Here is a 5,815-nt window from a genome sequence, read left to right as displayed (position 1 = left end):
TAAAGGAAATGGACACTTTCTTAGATAAATACCATATACCAAAGTTAAACCAGGACCAGGTGATCAATCTAAATAGACCTGTTAGTCGTGAAGAATTAGAAGAGGTTATCAAAAACCTCCCTACCAAAAAAAGCCCAGGACCAGATGGTTTCAATGCGGAATTCTACCAGAACTTCCAAGGAAACTGTATTCTTTTAAACATTGTATGTTCTATCAGTTCCAGCCTCTTATTGGCTAATTTTCACAGCTTGCTTTAACCCATATTTAGTAATCTGTGTAGCACCACGAGGTGGTGGCTTCCCGGGAAAGATCTTAACCTGTGTCCTTCTCTGAGAGGAGAGCTTTGGCCTTTGCCTCATTGCCTTCTTCCCAGCATTCTGTTCTGTCTACTTTGCCTACCTATGTTCTGACCTATCAGGCCAAGCAGTTTTCTTTATTAATTAACCAATGAAAGCAACAGATAGATAGAAGACCCACCTACATCATTTCCTATTTTTCTGATTAAACAAAAAAGAAAGGCTTTCACTTTAACATAGTAAAATAACAAAACAGTTATCAAGCAAGAATCACAGTTACAATATTTATATATACTTTGTCTTTTATCATAACTAAGGAAAAATATAACTATCTATCCATTCTTCAACTCCATTAAAGACTCCAGATGGATATAATATTACCTAAGTAAACAAGAAATAGCAACTTCCAAACTCTAGAAAGGACAGAGACATCTTGTTGTCTGGACAGTTATCCAAAGTTTTTTGTACCATTGGGGAATCCATCTTCAGCCTTCAGGCCCACAGTATCCAGCAGACATTTTCATGAAGCAGGAAAATTCAAAGGCAGTCAGTCACTATCTGCTGTGTTCTTCAGAATGTCTCACAGACTCTTTCATGAATCAGGAACCCGGAAAGGCCATCTCACCTTTAGGAAAGTTCAGCAATCCTCTCTCTGCAGGTTCTTTTTGTCCAGTTTATGCAAGAGTCCAGGCAAGTGCAGTTTCTTGATCAAATGGCTACCAAATTCCATAAGGAGCCTCTTCAATGCCCATCTTCCTCTTTAAGTAGCTAGTGCTGTCAGTAGCAGACGTGTCTCATTGTCATGAAAAGCCCTAAGTTATTAAAACATTTAAAATGCCATCTTCTGCAGTCTTTGAAAGATATGAAGAATACCTATCTGAAATATATCTATGTACATCTAGAAAATCTAACTAAAATGACTACACACTTGACTATTATTGATGATTATGTATTAACCTATATTTCTTAATTATACATTACATTTTTAAATGAGCTATACAATCACATACCTTAATCAAGATCAGAAAAACATATACATATAACAAAATTGACCTTAAAATCCATACCAATGCAAATAATTCATATCTATATCATATCCCACTTTAAATGTAAAAGAACATTTAAAAACAATATTTGGGAATATGGGGGCAGTTATTTCTCTCCAAAATGCTTTGTGCTGAATAGGGACGCTGTTAATCAGATCTTTCATGGTATAACCTGTGTGCCAGGTTCATCTAAGTCAGCAGTTGAGTGAAATATTTTTAAGGGCATTCACAGCAACCTTTCAGGAGGTTGTGGTCTATCATAGCATATTAAGATAGAAGCAATCCACAGGGTCTCATCCTCTGTGAAAACAAAAGAAGACCCTCTCCAAAGCATGATATTCTTAGATCCAAATTCTGAAGTCAAGATACCTTTAGAACATATATGCCGGTTCAGCTTAGCAGCCCATTTAATGAAATGTTTTTGTACTTAGTTCCTTCCCAGTCAAAAATTTTAAAGAAAACACTATAAAATACATAATCCAGACCCTCTGCTAATTTTCAATTTTTACGTGGCTTATTTTTCTTTATTTCTTTTAGTCTATAACTATCTTTACTCTGTCTCTTTAAAGACTTTACCCTCTTTTTTAACATAACTTTGTTTATGACTCTTTATACTCTTTTTGTTCTCTCTCCCAAACCTATGTTTATCTAACAGTATGACCTATTTAGAAGTATTTTATGTCAGAATCTGTCCTATTGTGAATCTGTAATTTTTTACTATCCAGGAGCATTATATGCTTTGCAGTTTTAAATCACTAAGCATGTAAGAATCTAAGCTGTGACATTCACAGGTCAAAAATAGATATTGCGGGCAGAGCAGCTTGTGACTGAATCAGTTGTGCCTCTGAGCTGCAGAGTGACAGGCTGCTCTGGATGTCGGCTCCAACTCTCTCCAATTTCAAAATGGAGGATGTACAATTTTCCACTAGCTCAGGGGCCGCTAGGTAGGAGCCACACTCAGCACTTTAACTCTGAGACTGAGTGTGCAGCCCAGAAACTCTTTTCATATAAGTTACAGACAAATCTGACAGGCAGAGCACTGTGCAGCCTGGAAACATCTCTCTGTAGGGCAGAAGAAATCTGCCATGCTCTCCCAACTGCCTAAGCCTGATCCCACAGTCTGCCTAGGCAGGAAGCACAGGCATGGTCTCAGAGTACTTTCTTCCCTATTCAGTCCCTTAAAAGCCATTGAAATGCTTATAGCCAGAGTTCGCGCTGGTGGCACAACTCAGGAAGCTGAACTTTAGGAAGGCGAGGCTTTTTTCCTGCTGAGGCTGAGTCAGGAAAAATTCTCTGCAGCACACTCTAGCAAACAGCAAAAAGCTGTGTTAAATTCTCTCTCCTTTTTTTTAAAGCCCTCTCAGGTTTTTAAGTGGATTTGGTCCATCACGTTGGGTGCCAATTTGTTCCTGCTGCCTGGGTCCCAGCCGCCTGGCTAGATTATGCCCCGAAATAACCATACACAAATTGTATTCTTTTAATCTCTGCTTGGCTCATTAGTTTTCTTTATTAATTAACCAATGAAAGCAAAAGATAGGTAGAAGGACCACCTAAATCATTGTGCCAGAGAGATGGCCTAGCAGGCAAGGATACTGCTTCCTAGAACACTCAGACTTGATTGCCTTCTCCTACATTGGTGGCCCACAATGTCCCATAACTCTAGCTCTAGAGTATCTGATAACTCTGACATCTATGGGCATCCGCATCCATGTAGACACACAGAAACACACACACATGCACTCACACGCATGCACACACTAACACACACACACACAAAAAGAGTTAAAACTTAAAAAGAAATTTTTATTTAAAAAATTAAAAGCAATGTGTTAACTCAAGTCAAGTGAGAATCACCTCACAGGTCTCCTTGAAAAACCCATGAAGAGGCCGGGCGATGGTGGCGCACGCCTTTAATCCCAGCACTCGGGAGGCAGAGGCGGGCGGATCTCTGGGAGTTCGAGGCCAGCCTGGTCTACAGAGCTAGTTCCAGGACAGGCACCAAAAGCTACAGAGAAACCCTGTCTCGAAAAACCAAAAAAGAAAAAAAAAACCCATGGAGAAATAAAAACTTCACATGATATCTGAGGGCGAGGCAGTTAATTTTCTTTACATAACCTGCCATCCACACATAGTAAACAGATTCAACAGAAAAATGATGATTTCATATTTTAATTTAAGGCACAGATTGTTCCCACCATGCCACAATTTGCAGCTCTGATGACAGCATATTGTTTATATTAAGGGATCACACCCATCACTGAATAATCAAATATTTATTGTCCTCCTACACATTGATCTCAAAGCTTAATTATACGCTTTTCAGTACTAATCAGCACAAAAGGACTGACTGTGGCATAGCTATGGGACACAGAAATCTGGATACAGTAGAATATTGAGTCATCCTTGAACTTCATTCTTGAGAGGAAGATAACAATGTCCAAAATGTAGAAAACCACGAAGAAGCTCATGAGCAGCAGGATGGTCCGGGAGGCCCTTAGCTCTGAAGATGCTTTTGGAGAGAGGCTGTTGTTGTGAAGATGTTGAGACAGCTTCTTGTGCCTGCACAGGAGAGACAGCATGTACCCACTGAAGAGGACTTGAGACTAATAAGAAAGGCTTCCCTGAGGGCCAGCAGTGTGGAAAATGTACTTCAAATCTCAGAACTCTTAGATAAAAGATACTAGAATTGGGTACCATGCGTATAGTTACCCAAGATCAAAATGTGTGTGGTAGTAATAGGCACTAAGAGGTGATTGCCAATGGCCTACAGGAGACACTCATGGGTAGAAGAGCAAAGAGATGTGATAGGGAGATTTGTGCATGACCTTTGCTAAACAGGAGCTTCTGGGACTGAGGATGACAGCCTGGAGGACATTCAACAGGCTGGTGGTACACAGAGAGAGACACCTAAAAATTCTGTACGAGTAGACAAGGAATTTACATATAATGTTCTTATCTCCACCAGAAAAAAAAGAAAGTCTGTAACTATGACCGCGGTGATCAGAAACAATAATATGTGGATTAGGGCCAAAAGGTCAATGGGCAGGTCATCAATTGCTTGAATGACATATTAGTTGACTCAAGTAAAAATACTTTACAAAGAATTTGGATTATGCTTGCCTCTGTAGTAAAGTCTGTTTTGGTGAAGAGAGGCAGTCTGGGGATGCAGTCTGAGGGCAGGATCACCCCTTCAGTTTGAGTACTGCTAAAAAGAGGTCTCTAATGACTGGCACGCTGCTTCTCTGGTCTTCAGCATTAACCCCTATATATGCCTCTGGGTTTTATTATTAATACCAATTAGAATTCATACTGCAGGTGTTCTTATCTTTCCCTGTCTTTCTAATCCGTCTAGACGAATTCTCTCACTAACACCACAACCAGACTAATGAGTACCGGGACCCAAGGATACTGCTCTCTCTATATCCTGTTGTTACAGGTGTTTCTATATGGCCAAAACCCACTTTTTTGTGTAAGCTGAGATATTACACTCTGGTTACTGTCCTGTCAAACGTGGACAAGAAAAGGCGAATGATATCTTTTTCAGTGCTGATGAATACAAAAGGACTGACTGTGGCATAGCTTTTGCTCACAAGCAGCAGGATAAAGTAGTATATCAGATCATCTTTGAACATATGCCTTGAGAATATCATAATGCTATCCAAGATAGACATGAGCACAAAGAAGCATAAGAGCAGCAGGATGGTCCGGGAGGCCCTTTGCTCTGGTGACACTTTTGAAGAAAAGTTGGAGATGTGAAGATGCTGGACATGCTTCTTGTGCCTGCACAGCAGAATCAGCATGTACCCGCTGGAGAGGAACATGATACCCATAACGAAAACGTCCCTGAAGATGAACAATGTGGACATTATGTATTTCATTGGGGCACTAAAATGTACAAGAGAGCAAGATTCACTCATATAAAGTAGGTGGTCTGAGGTCACATTAGGGGTCTTAACCATGGAGATGAAAAGGTAAGTGGAAAAGGATGAGTAGAAGGAACAAAGGGCAAACAAAGACCACAAGTTGTGACATGGGGATAATTTTCTTTTAAACTTTGCTAAACAGGAGTTTCTGGGGCTGAGAGTGATGGCCTGGAGAACACTCAGCAAGCAGGTGGCACAAACAGAGAGACCCCTCAAAAATCTGTATAAGAAGAAAAGAGATTTACATGTGATGTCATCCCATCCATGATGAAACATGAAAATATCAGCATCTATGATGCTTGCAACCAGCAACAACAGAAGGTGGATTACAGCCAAGAAGCCAACGGGCAAGTCAGTGAGTCTGGGCTTGTGCTCACTACTGAGTATGAGGATGTGGAAGAGGAGAAGGACACTGTTGCCTGAGATCCCAATGCTTATCTCAGAGAAGACAGTGTTTCTAAAGTTAGTGTAAGTGTACAGCTTTCTGTTCTGACTCATCTTATGTGGTCAAGAAGCACAGAGTAAACCTTGTGAGGGAAAAGCAAGAGAC

The 5,815-nt window shown here is 40.3% G+C and overlaps 1 pseudogene; it reads right to left on the bottom strand.

The window, feature by feature from the left end:
- Positions 1-3,607: 3,607 nt before the first annotated feature.
- On the bottom strand, positions 3,608-5,172 carry LOC106144287 (annotated as a pseudogene).
- Between the last annotated feature and the right edge of the window lie 643 nt (positions 5,173-5,815).

The sequence above is a fragment of the Microtus ochrogaster genome, unplaced genomic scaffold (genome assembly GCF_000317375.1).
Source record: "Microtus ochrogaster isolate Prairie Vole_2 unplaced genomic scaffold, MicOch1.0 UNK1, whole genome shotgun sequence".
Taxonomy (NCBI): Eukaryota; Metazoa; Chordata; class Mammalia; order Rodentia; family Cricetidae; genus Microtus; species Microtus ochrogaster.
This window is presented reverse-complemented; position numbering and strand designations above follow the sequence as displayed.